The sequence below is a fragment of the Callithrix jacchus genome, chromosome 9 (genome assembly GCF_049354715.1).
Source record: "Callithrix jacchus isolate 240 chromosome 9, calJac240_pri, whole genome shotgun sequence".
NCBI classification, from domain to species: domain Eukaryota; kingdom Metazoa; phylum Chordata; class Mammalia; order Primates; family Cebidae; genus Callithrix; species Callithrix jacchus.
The window spans coordinates 92,707,501-92,721,431 of NC_133510.1; the positions used below are offsets into that span (position 1 = coordinate 92,707,501).

The window sequence follows — 13,931 nt, forward strand, 5'->3', positions numbered from 1 at the left end:
ATTACTGTTCGGAAGTCCAAGTCTCTTTATAAGTCATTAAGAACTTGTCTTATGTATCTGGGTGTTCCTATATTGGGTGCATATATATTTATGTTCATTGACTCCTGTTGTTGCATTGATCCTTTTACCATTATGCAATATCCTTTTTTGTTTCTTTTAGTCTTTGTTACTATTAAAGTCTATTTTGTCAGAGATGAAAGTTACAACTCATGTCCCCCCCACCCCCCACTCTCCATTTGATTGATAGGTCTTCCACCAACCCTTTGTTTTGAGTCTTTGTGTGTCCTTGCTTATGAGATGGATCTGGATACAGCATACCCATGGGTTTTGACTTTTTATTCAATTTTCCTGTCTGTGTCTTTGATTGGGGCATTTAATCCTTTTAAATTTAGCATTAATATTGATATTTGTGAGTTTAATATTGTCGTTTAATGCTAGCTGGCTATTTTGCCCATTAGTTGATATAGATTCTTCATTATGGAGATACTCTTTACCTTTTGGTAAGTTTTTCGGATGACTGATACTGGTTGTTCTTTTGGTGTATAGTGCTTCTTTCAGAAACTCTTGTAAAGCAAGCCTGGTGGTGATGAAATCTCTGAGTGCTTGCTTGTTCGCAAAAAATTTTATTTTTCCTTCATTTATGAAGCTTAATTTGGCTGGATATGAGATTCTGGGTTGAAAATTCTTTCCTTTGAGGATATTGAATATTGACCCCCACTCTCTTCTAGTTTGTAGGGTTTATGCTGAGAGATCTGCTGTGAGTCTGATAGGCTTCCCTTTATGGGTAACCTGACCTTTCTCTCTAGCTGCCCTTAGAATTTTCTCCTTTATTTCAACCCTGGTGAATCTAATGATTATGTGTCTTGGGGTTGCTCTACTTGAGGAATATCTTTGTGGTGTTCTCTGTATTACTTGGAGTTGAGTGTTGACCTGCCTTACTAGGTTAGGAAAGTTTCCCTGAATAATATCCTGAAGAATATTTTCCAGCTTGGATTCATTCTCTTCATGACATTCTGGTACACCTATCAAATGTAAATTAGGTCTTTTCACATAGTCCCATATTTCTTGGAGATTTTGCTCATTCCTTTTTACTCTTTCTTCTCTAATCTTGTCTTCTTTCATTTCATTAAGTTGGTCTTCCACCTCTGCTTTCTTCTGCGTGATCAATTCGGCTGTTAAAACCTGTGCATACTTCCCAGAGTTCTTTTATTGTATTCTTCAGTTCCATTAATTCACATATATTCCTCTCTAAATTGTCTATTCTCGTTAGGATTTCATCAGACCCTTTTTCAAGGTTCTTAGTTTCTTTACATTGGGCCAGAACATGTTCTTTTAACTCACAGAAGTTTCTTATTATCCACTTTCTGAAGCCTAATTCTGTTAATGGAATGCACTCGTTCTCCACCAGGTCTTGTTCCCTTGTTTATGAGGAACTGTGATCCCCTGTAGAGAGAGAGGCATTCTGATTTTGGGTATTCTCAGCCATTTTACTGGTTTCTTCCCATCACTGTAAATTTATCCACCTGTCATGTTTGTAATTACCGAATTTCTAATTAGGTCTCTGAGTGGACGTCCAACTTGTTGATTCCCAGCGCTGGAATCTGAGCAACCCACTCCACCAGCTAAAACAGCGGCGTTAAGATTCATGGTGCTTTTCTGCCCGGGAACCTCTGGACTGGCTTCCTTCTTGAGTCCCTTTTTCAATCAGCTGAGCAGGCAACTCTGCCTTCCTGGAGCTCCAAATGTCGACCAAAAGGGGACCCAGTCACATTTACTCTGCAGGAAGAACCACCGCACCAGCCACAAGAGTCGCGCTGGTGACCCATGGGGCTCTTCCACTGGGAATCTCCTGGTCCTTAAGCAACAAAAATTCTTCTGAAAGTGTGGCGTCCTCTCATTCTCTGCACTTTCACTGGGAGCTGCAATCCTGAGCTGCTAGTAATCAGCCATCTTGGATCTCTCCTCCCTTCCCTGTTTTTATTCCCCTCACAACATATTACTACCAGATATAATGGGTTTACTCATAGGTTATTTTGTTTCTCCACTAGAAGATAAGCACCATGAAGATGGGAATTAACTTTATCACACTGACCAAAAAGAGTCACTGCTTAATTAAATAAGTTCACTAGAAAAGTTGAAGATAGTTGTACACTTTTTAAAGATCAAATTTAAGTGGTCAGTTTCCCAGTGCACACATTTTTGGAGTGTGACTTTCACATATACAATCCTTATAATTGTAAAATACTTGGGACACCAACAGTCCTCAGAGAGTTCTTGCTAGCCTATATATTTTTCCACTGCAAAGTTTCAGAATTAACCTAGGCTATTCAGCTGGACAGATACCACAGACTTTAGAAAATAAAATGAACATACTTTTCAGACACTGGTTAATAAAGCATTATTGTTATAAGAAAGACTATTGTTCTCAAAACTATGATTATAATCAGCATTTATTTAGCAATTATTATGTGTCAAGCAGTACCCTAAATATTTTACATGTTTTAATGAAATATTCCCAAAACTTATATGTTAGCTACTATTATCATCTCCATTTTATAGATAAGGTACAGAGATGTGAAGTTATTGATTAAACTCATATAACTAGCATAAGAATGTACTGTGTTGAATAGTGTGCCTCAAAATTCATGTCAACTTAGAACCTCAGAACATGACCTTATTTAGAAACAGGGTCTTTGCTGTTGAAATTGGCTAAAATGAGGTCATGCTGAATGAGAGTGGGCCCTAAGACCAATGACTGGCGTACTTATAAGAAGGTTATGTGAAGATAAAGACACAAAGGGACAAGGGCCGTGTGACAATGGAGGCAGGGATTGGAGTGAAGCAGCCACAAGCCAAGGAACATCAGGATTGCTAAAAGTTGTCAGAAATTAGGAGAGACGCATGAAACAGATTCTCCCTCAGAACCTCCAGAAGGAACCAACCTTGCTGACAACTTCATTTCAAATGTCTGGCCTCCAGAACTATGAGAAAATAAATTTCTATATTTTCAAGCCACCCAGTACGGTAATCTGTTACAGCAGACCTAGGAAAATAATACAGTGATGAATTTACTTCAAATCCAGGTCTGTCTCACTTTACAAGTTAAGCTTTCAGTCATTTTTCTTTTCTTTTTCTTTTTTGAGACAAGGTCTCACTCTGTCACCCAGGCTAAAATACAGTGACACATTCTCGGTTCACTGCAACCTCCACCTCCCGGGTTCAAGCAATTCTCCTGCCTTAGCCTCCTTAGTTGCTGGATTACAGGAGCACACCACCATGCCCAGCTAATTTTTATATTTTTAGTGGAGACAGGGTTTCAGTGTGACCAGGCTGGTCTCAAACCCCTGACCTCAAGAGATGCACCTGCCTCGGCTTCCCAAAGTGCTGTTTAAGGGTATGAGCCACTGCACCAGGGCCAGCTTTCAGACATTTTACTGCCTTACTTCAGCATGTCTTTTCTATGGCTCCTTTCCAGCACAAATCACACTTTATGGCAATTCTCTATAACTAATGCTAGGAAATATAGTTTTAATTTTTAAAAAATTTTTGATTTGTGACAATGTATAGTTGATTTAAAAACATATACATCTATGGAATATAAAAATATGTCTTTTTTTTTTTCAGACAGAAATCACTCTGGCCCAAACTGGAGCACAGTGGTGTATGTAATCTTGGCTCACAACTTCTGCCTCCCATATTCAAGTGATTCCCATGCCTCAGCCTCCCAAGTATCTGGGATTACAGGGAATATGTCTTACTCATCTTTTTAACCACAGGCCTCATGTAATATCTCACAAATAGCACATGTGACTGGTTATCAAGAAAAAAAAAAGAATACCCATTCCTTTATTGGCAAAATCTTCCTTCTTCATAGTTCTCCATTTTCTTACACATAACAGGAAATGCTTTGGTTAATATCAGCAACAATAAAAAGCTAATGCGTATAATTATGTTACTAAATACATTTCTATAGTTTATGAGTTTATTAATTTTAAGTTAATGCCTCATTCTTAAAGTTCATGTTCTAATTATGAATAATTTTATATTTAGATTTTTATTTAATTCTTTGTATCGTGACTTATTATAGATAGAATTTAAAGCAATTACTTCATGGCAATGCAATAAACTAAACTATAATAATTGCACGTAAAAATGGGACAAAGCACAGAATGAAAGAAAAATTAATATGAAGGCAAGAGTGAGGTCTGAACAAAAAAAATTCATTGAGTAAATTCTTAACCTTGTAAGAGGTGAGCCAGAAATTTGATGCTGCAACAGAAATGCTAAAATAAGAAGACACGTTCAGAGGAGACCTCAAACGCAAACATACCAGTTTCTTAGGAGGCTCTCACTAAGTTATTATTGGCCAGACACCAGGTAGAGATTTGTCCTATGGCTATATATAAAAAGGGAATTTCGTGTAGCTTTAGCTGTGCTGTCTTATTAGGAAATAGAATTTGGTCATCACAAGAACATAAATTTCAGAGTCATACAAACCTGGGTTCAAATCTTGGCTCCACCACTTACCAGCTGCATGATCTTAAGAAGTTCCTGAATTATTTCCATTTTTGATCATTAAGGTTAACAAAGTTACTTCATTCTGTTCCTTTGAGGGTTAAAAGAGATAAGACATTTACAACACTTGACAGAGGGGGATGCTCTTTGTTAGTTATCTTCTCCTAATAAATGATTGTCATTCATGGTAGACCTCTAAGCAATCCTTTATTTGTGAATTACTTATTGCCCTTTCCTGATCCAGATGGAAATTGATGTTCATTTTAGGCAACTCACAAGCTATTGGGTTGTAATCCTACATTTCATAGTCATATATACTTGTTTATATGGTATTGCAATATGCTTTAACTTATGTATATTCTAAAAAATAGTGATAATAGAAGTGTGAGAAGTGCTGCTCACCATTCTACTCAATGAACATAGGCCAGACAGAAATCGAGATGGGAGACTGGATGCTGTTGTTTAAATCTAGAAAAAAATCATTGAGTAGATTCTTAATCTTGTAAGAGATGAGATGTCTTGATTTCTCTGTTCCACTGTGTGTCTCACAACAATGAAGGTGATTTGAATTTTAAAGATAGATATTTATCAACAATCACAAACAGCCCTCCAAAGCCAATTGCTTCATTTAGTGCCATTTTAAGGAATTAGAAAATCATTATAACGTTGGAGAAAAACTAACCATGTTGAACTTATTGTGAGAATTTATTCCTAGTAGACTGTGAAACATAATTTTTATTCTCTGTGATCACATGTAAAATCTGAAAGCAAATTTTAAAACCTAGTTTGTACAAAAGTTAGGACTTACTTTATACCCCCTTGTGCCAGACAGAAAACAGATGCTCAATAAATGTATATGGGAAGAAAGAAAGCGAGAAGAAGAGAGAGGCAGAGAGAGACAGAGAGAGGTGACGCAAGAGAGAGAAAGTATGTGTGTGTGTGGGTATGTGTGTGGGGGAGTGTGCGCGCGCGCACGCGCGCATGCATTTGTGTGTATTTAGGGTTTTAAAAGTCTTGCTGGTTACATAAAACCAAATATTCACCATTCATGATATTCAAATCCTTCAGCTCTGGTTCTGTCAAGCTGGGAGTTTAAACTCTCCAGGGAATTTACTCACTTCCTGTCTCTTCTCTTTCTACCGGGAATGAAGACAACTTATTACACATTCCTTTTTCCAGGTTGTTGGACTGTCTTAGCCTCAGAAGGTTACAGTTAAAAGCACACTAGGTTGGGGTCAGGAGGTCTCAGATTGAGTTCCATCTCCCCTGACAATTATGTAATCTCTGGCAACATGCCTAATCACTGTCTGAGCCTCAGTACTTCCCTATCTGCAAAAAGAAAGCAGGACTAGATTATCTCTAAGATCAAATTGATGAATCATTTTTGGACATGTATTCTACTAATTTTAGGTATTTTTTTAATCATGAAAATAGAAGCGTGGTCTCTACTTCTCCTTAGGGAACTTTGATTGGATTTTGGACTTCATCTCTCTCACACAATGAAAAAGTTTTTACTTCTTTCCAAAGTTAAGAGTTTATAATCCCAAACTGGAACTAACTTAACAGCTTTTAGCCTATTTTCCTTTATCTTTTTTTTTTTTTTTTTGAGACAGTTTCTCTCTTGTTACCCAGGCTGGAGTGCAATGTGTGATCTCAGCTCACCGCAACCTCCGCCTCCTGGGTTCAGACAATTCTCCTGCCTCAGCCTCCTGAGTAGCTGGGATTACAGGCACGCGTCACCATGCCCAGCTAATATTTTGTATTTTTAGTAGAGACGGGGTTTCACCATGTCGATCAGGATGGTCTCGATCTCTTGACCTCGTGATCCACCCGCCTCGGCCTCCCAAAGTGCTGGGATTACAGGCATGAGCCACCACGCCCGGTCTAGCCTATTTTCAATAAAAGAGGAATCTATATGTTTCTGTCTGACATTCACATATGAAAACTTTGCTAACTATATACCAAAATACTCTGTGTATCTTCTCATTGCTTATTTTACTTGTATATATTAGTTGATTTTTTTCAGAAGGAACTGGTGCTAAAGTGATATATTACATCTTTTGTTTATTTTTCTTAAAATTTTTATTTTGGTAAAGTATATTACATTTTTTTTGAAAGGAGGAATTTTATCTCTGAAGATTGGCAAAGTCCCCATAGCTAGTTACAGCAGAAGCCTTCCATGGCCTACACTTATGTTTCCCCTTCACTTCTTCCTTGATCAGAGAAACCCTGAAAGATTTCGCTAACGTGCTAAGAAAAGTCCTACTGGGAGAGTAGACCCTATCCCAGTTCTGATCTGGATTATAGTAATACCATCCCTCTCCTTTCCAATTCCCAAAGCCACTCATCTCTGGAGTATCATGTGACCCAGTTCTGATCAAGGTGAGGTAAGAAATGTGTGGTGGGTGGAGGCTTTGGGGAAAGGTTTTTCTCTTGATTAAAAAAATAAAAAGACAGACATGGTATAACTTTTTAGTCTGTTCTTGCTCTTCTTGTCATACCTAAAGAGTAGATATACAACTTCAACGTACTGTAACTATGTTGCAAGTATGAGGCAGTTAAAGAGAAGAACAAAGTCTAATATGCCAAGAATGGTCCTTACTTGCATCAGTGAACTGCCTGGACAGCCTTTGCTGTCTACTTCTTGACTTCTTCATATGTGATACAAATGAATCTCTACTTGTTTTAGCCACTTTGGTTTTACTTATATTACTTGTAGCTGGATGCACTCCTAAGTGATATAACAATCAAAGTTAGAGATACTTACTTAACCATGATAATAAAGCTGGACTTTTGAGAATATCCAGATCTCTGAATGGTGATATTAATACATTTAAAGGTCAAATGCCACATTTTTTTCAGAGACAGGCTCTCTCTCTGTTGGCCAGGCTGGAATGCAGTGGCATAATCACAGCTCACTAAATCCTTGGACTCCTGAGTTCAAGTGATCCTCTCGCCTCAGCCTTCCAAGTGGCTGAACTACAGGCACATGCCACTACGCCTGGTTAATTTATTTTTTATTTTTATTTTGGCAGAGACAGGGTCTTGCTATATTGCCCAGGTTGTTCAAATGCAATGTTTTAAAGCATGAAACAATTCATTAACCATAAGAAGAAAGTAAAAACGTATGGTTTTAGTTGACTAGCATAGAATAAACAAGTCTCACTGGGCTAAGTTCAACAATATTTTATCAGGCTCATCATTGACCTTCAGTTATTGCAAAAAACGAAAATGAGAACATTTTATGGACTGATGATGTTAATAATGATAATTATATTAATGTTTATTAACTGCTACTAAATTCTAAGTACTTTGCTAAGCTCTTTACAACCATTGTATTGATTAATCCTTACAAACCTTTGAAGCAAATACCACTTTCATATTCCCATTTTATTGATAAAGGAAGTGAGATTTAAAAGGGTTAAGAGACTTGCCCATATTCACACAATGAAAAAGTAGCGGAGCTCAAACCTGGACAGTCTTATTCTATTCTGTGCTATTAAACACTATACTAATTCAACACAGCTATTCTTCTGTTTTGTTTCTAATTTTTCAAATTTTAAAATAGTCTTAAACTTGTAAAAAAAACTGCAAGTCTAATACAAAGAACTTTTTTCCTCTAAACCATTTGAGAATAAGTTTTAACCTGAAGCCTTGATCATTCTTGAATACTTGAGGATTCACAGTGGTTTGAATAGTGATGTCCCAAAAAGTATATCCAAGTCCTAACTCTTGGCACCTGTGAATGTGATCTTATTAGGAAATATAACCTTTGTACATGTAATTATTAAATTAAGGATCTTGAGATGACAAAATTCTAGATTCAGAGTGAGGTACAAATCTGATTACTGGTCACTGGTGGCTGGCAAGATGGCTGAATAAGAACAGCTGCAGAGGGGTGGAAAGTTGGGGAGAGATAGCATGGGGAGAAATGCCAGATATAGGTGACAGGGAAGAAGGCAGCAAGTCACACTGCCATGTGTGTACCTATGCAACAATCTTGCATGTTCTTCACATGTACTCCAAAATCTAAAATGCAATTAAAAAAAAAAAAAAAAACAGCTGCAATCTGCAGCTCCCAGTGAGATCAATGTAATAGGTGGGTGATTTCTGCATTTCCAACTGAGGTACCTGGATCATTTCACTGAGACTGAATAGACAGTGAGTGCAACTCCTGAAGGGCAAGCTGAAGCAGGGTGGTGTGTCGCCTCACCCGTGAAATGCAAAGGGTCAGGGAACTCCTTTCCCTAGCCAAGGGAAGTTGTGAGGAACTGTGCCCTGAGAAATGGTGGTATCTGACCCAGATACTATGCTTTTCCCATGGTCTTCACAACCCTCAGACCAGGAAATTCCCTCAAGTGCCTACACCACCAAGGCCCTGGGTTTCAAGCACAAAACTGGACGGCCATTTGGGCAGACACTGAGCCAGCTGCAGGAGTTTTTTTCTTCATACCCCATGGCAACTAGAATACCAGTGAGAAAGAACCATTCACTCCCCTGGAAAAGGGGCTGAAGCTAGGGAGCCAGCAGCTTGCTCAGCAGATCTCACCCCCCATTGAGCCCAGAAAGCTAAGATTCACTAGCTTGAAATTCTCGTTGCCAGCACAGCAGTCTGAAGTTGACCTGGGATCCTCCAGCTTGGTGGGAAGGGGGGTTTCCACCATAACTGATGCTTGAGTAGGTGGTTTTCTCCTCACAGTATAAACAAAGCTGCCTGGAAGTTTGAACTGGGCAGAGCCCACCGCAGCACTGCAAAGCCACTGTAACCAGACTGCTTTCCTAGATTTCTCCTCTCTGGGCAGGGAATCCCTGAAAGAAAAGCAGCAGCCCCACTCAGGGGCTTATAGATAAAACTCCGACTTCCTGAGACAGAGCACATGGGGGAAGAGACAGCTGTGGATGCAGCTTTAGCAGACTTAAACATTCCTGCCTGCCAACTCTGAAGAGAGCAGCAGATCTCCCAGCAAGCACTACAGCTCTGCTAAGGGACAGACTGCCTCCTCAAGTGGATCCCTGACCCCCGTGCCTCCTGACAAGGAGAAACCTCCCAGCAGGGGTTGACAGACACCTCATACAAGAGAGCTCTGGCTGGCATCTGGCAGGTGCCCCTCTGGGATGAAGCTTCCAGAGGAAGTAGCTGACAGCAACATTTGCTGTTCTGCAGCCTCTGCTGGTGATGCCCAGGCAAAAGGATTTAGATACCCCAGCAAACTACAGAAGACCTGCAGCAGCGAAGACTGTTAGAATGAAAACTAACAAACAGAAACCAATAGCATCAATATCAACAAAAAGGAAAACCATGCAAAAACTCCATCTGAACATCACCAAGGGCAAAGATCAAGGGTAAATAGATCCATAAAGATGAGGAAAAACCAGCACAAACAGACTGAAAATTGCAAAAACCAGAACACCTCTTCTTCCCCAAAAGATCACAATTCCTTGCCAGCAAGGGAACAAAACTATACAGAAAGTAAGTTTGACAAATTGACAAAAGTAAGCTGCAGAAGGTGGGTAATAACAAACTCCTCCGAGCTAAAGGAGCATGTTCTGACCCAATGCAAAAAAAGCTAAGAACCTCAAAAAAAGGTTAGAGGAATGGCCAGCTAGAATAACCAGTTTAAAGAAGAATATAAATGACGTGAGGGAGCTGAAAAACACAGCACGAGAACTTCACAAAGCATACACAAGTATCAATAGTCGAATAGATCAAGCAGAAGAAACGATATTAGAGACTGAAGATCAACTTAATGAAATAAAGCATGAAAACAAGATTAGAGATAAAAGAATGAAAAAGAAAAACAAAGCCTCCAAGAAATATGGGACTATGTTAAATGACAAAACCTACATATGATTGGTGTACCTGAAAGTGACGGGAGGAATGGAACCAAGGTGGAAAACACTCTTCAGGATATTATCCAGGATAACTTCCCCAACCTACCCAAACAGGCCAACATTCGAATTCAGAAACTACAGAGAACACCACAAAGATACTCCTTGAGAAGAGCAACCCAAGACACACAATTGTCAGATTCACAAAGGTTGAAATGAAGGAAAAAATGTTAAGGGCAGAAAGAGAGAAAGGTCGGGTTACCCACAAAGGGAAGCCCATCAGACTCACAGCTGATCTCTCTGCAGAAATCCTGCAAGCCAGAAGACAGTTAAAAAGAGGGACTCCTCCCTAACTCATTTTATGAGGCCAATGTTATCCTTATACCACTAGATTCTCTCTTGGACCTTTCAGAGGGAACCAACTCTGCTGACATCTTGGTTTTAGACTTTTGACCTTCCAAACCTTGAGAGAATACATTTTTGTTATTTTACACCATGCAGTTTTTGGCAATTTGTTACAGCAGCCCTAGAAAACTAATACAGTGGTGATTTCTTTTTTTAAACAAGAGATATCACTATTAGCTAACAGTTTGTAATATCTAAAAACAAGGAAATTATTCTACAATATCATAAAGATAAGCATCAAAATCAGGAAATTGGCATTGATACACACTACTACCATCGAATCCATTCAAATTTTACCAGTTATCCCAAAAATATCCTTAAGGGTAGACAATCCAGTTCAGAATCACACTTAGCATTTCAGTGCTGTGTCTCCTGAGGCTCCTAAATCTAGAACAGTTCCTCTTTCTTTGACTTTAATGACCTTGACACTTTTGAAGATTGCAGGTTGGGTGTTTTGTAGAATAACCCTAAATTTGGGGTCTCCAGTGTTTCCTTATTACATTCAGCTTATGCATCTTTGGCAAGTATATTGCAGAAAGGTTGTGTTCTTCTCATTGCATTCTATCAGATAAATGCACAATTCAATTTGTCCCAAGTACAATCATGTTCTCTAATCACTTGGTTAAGATGGTGCCTGCCAGAATTCTCCAAAATTAGGAAAGTTACTAATTTTCCCTTTGTCATTAAGTATTTTATGGAGAGTTACTTTGTGACTCTATATATCCTGTCCTCCATTAAAGAATATATACTCATGGTTTCCTGTTTTATTCAAGATTTATAATTCATAATTGTTATTTTATGTTCAAATTGGCTTTCATTTGGCCAGTGTGAGGCCCTTCAAACTGGATTTTCTTTCCTTTTAATGTGTCAACAGGTTCTATAAGCACTTTCTTTCTGGCCAAAAAAAAAAAAAAAAAGATGTTCCAGAATCATTTTGCTGACTCCCTACCTCAGCCTTGGAATCAGCCATACAATGAAGAATCGTATTTAGAAATCAAGATCTGGGTGCTAGGAGTCCTTGAGGTTATTGACATAGAGCTACTCCTGGACCCTCCTAACACACACATGAGCACAGACACTCACATTAACATCTGTCTATCTATATACTACAAATACATCTTCATTATTTATGTAGATTAAAAACCATGAGTTCACACTGATATCGCTAATTCCGATCTAACAAGGCAAAACTCGTTTTACCTTCTCGTTATTATTTTTTTCCATATTTGGAAATTCCTTTTCCAAAGTTGAGAGATATAGTTCCTTTTATCTTCATACATTTACTTATTTGCCCAATTTTTTAGTAACTAATCTTTCACAACTGCTGTCACTCTCTCCCCCCATGGATGTACTCTTCACAGCTTTTTGGCTCTAATTCCCTGTACCAGACCCCCCTCCACCCATGTGGATACCCTGCTCACCTGCCTGGGCTCTGACATTTCTTATTGGGGAACTTTTCTCACCTTGCTTGGGCTAGACTGCTCTCTTGCAAGGACACTCCCTCACTCTGCCTGGGTCCTGACATTTTAGATCACCCTGCCCTGGTCCCCTGCATAGATACCCTCCATACTCTCTACAGACTTCGATACCCCATGTCGGCTCACCTGTATGTATGGACCTCCTCTTTACCCCACCAGAGTTCTGACATACCTCTATTAAGTTGCCTTACCATGAGGATGCCTTCCTTGCTCTACCTGGGCACTGATCACTCCCATCGAGCATAGCACTTCTGTGCAAACTCTGGCACTGTGTGTCCAGGCACACCCCATATAGGCACCACCTTAAATTGCTCACACTGATACCCTGTTCTGGGCTTCCCTTCTGGATGATGCCCTCCTCAGCCTGCTAGTGCTCCACACCTTACACCAGGCTGTCCCTCCACGGGGAACCCCTCCTCACCCATTTCTGCACTGTTGGGCCACTGCAGCTACCCCAACTCTGGCATAGATGCTGCCTTGATCAACCCCACTAATGGCTTTGGGACTGAACTTACCAGGAAAGGAGGACAAGAGAAGGAGAAGATGAAGAAGAAGGAGAAGCTACTTCTCTGTTAGAGATTTTTAAAAAAACCTAGAAATTGAATTTGAAATATTGAGATAAGTGTAATAGAATGAAAGGTGATCATTTTAATCTTCTGTTCCAGTAATGATCTGGGAAGTAAAAGGAGTTTAGAGGAGCACTTGAGGGTCTACATTTTGTTCCCCTACCATGATTGCAATGTCTTTGTGTGGGGTGCAAAGAGGATAGGGATTCCTCAGCATATTTAGACTTGGGAGTATATATATATATACATTTACAGTACTTAAAAAAATTTTTTAAAAGACACAGAGTCTTGCTCTGTCACCCAGGTACAGCTCACTGCAGCCTTGAACTCCCGGGCTCCAATAATCCTCCTGCCACAGCCTCCTGAATAGCTGAAACTACAGGCATGTACTACCATACCCAGCACATTTTTATTTAATGACGAAATATAAGAGGGAACTGTTTGTTAAAGCCATTGTTTCTCAATACCCCATGATATTGCTATTTCAGGTACTTTTACCTTGTTTGACTTTTCTTTGCCACAGACATGCACTTGATGCTCAGGGACCCTGTTCAGTTCTCAGTGGTGTACCATATTGAGCCTTGACTCAATAGCTCTTTTTAGTTTGTTTCCATAGTCAGCCATTATAGACCAAACCATAACTACTGGTCTGGAGTGGCTGAGATCAAAGAAACTTCCAACATTAGCTATATATACTATGGCAACTTGAATTGAGGGAGATCTGTTAGGGTGGACAAAGGTAATCATTAATTGAACCCAACCACAATCCAGTGACAGAACAAAGACTGTGGCTCCCAATAATTAAAAAAAAATAAAGGCAGTAAGCAATAAGCGATGAGCAAAAACAAATATATACACATACATGAGCATGCAAATACACACACACAGAAAACTTCAGGAAAGGATCATCCTAGCCTTATGACACAGACTTCACACAGAGGCCTATGTTTTCCAAGCTCAATAAATAAAACTTAAAGAAATCTAGTGATTCTTCTCTAAATCAGTGTTTTCAATCTTTTTTAAAACTTTTTTAAAAAAATTATCTCAATTAATTCTTAGTCTATATTTCAAAATGTATAAGCATTTTTTCTTTTCTAAAATGGAAAATTAAACTACATATTAAATATATTATTGCTAG

At 39.0% G+C, this 13,931-nt stretch overlaps 1 long non-coding RNA gene across 1 annotated transcript in view; it reads right to left on the reverse strand.

The window, feature by feature from the left end:
- Window positions 1-4,985, reverse strand: part of LOC118144289 (uncharacterized) — a 25,125-nt gene extending 20,140 nt beyond the window's left edge. The window contains exons 1-2 of the long non-coding RNA XR_004728944.2: window positions 4,918-4,985; window positions 4,528-4,606 (exon numbers count right to left, since the gene is read on the reverse strand). This is a non-coding gene — a long non-coding RNA (uncharacterized LOC118144289). The remainder of the gene's footprint in view (window positions 1-4,527; window positions 4,607-4,917) is intronic.
- Window positions 4,986-13,931: the final 8,946 nt, after the last annotated feature.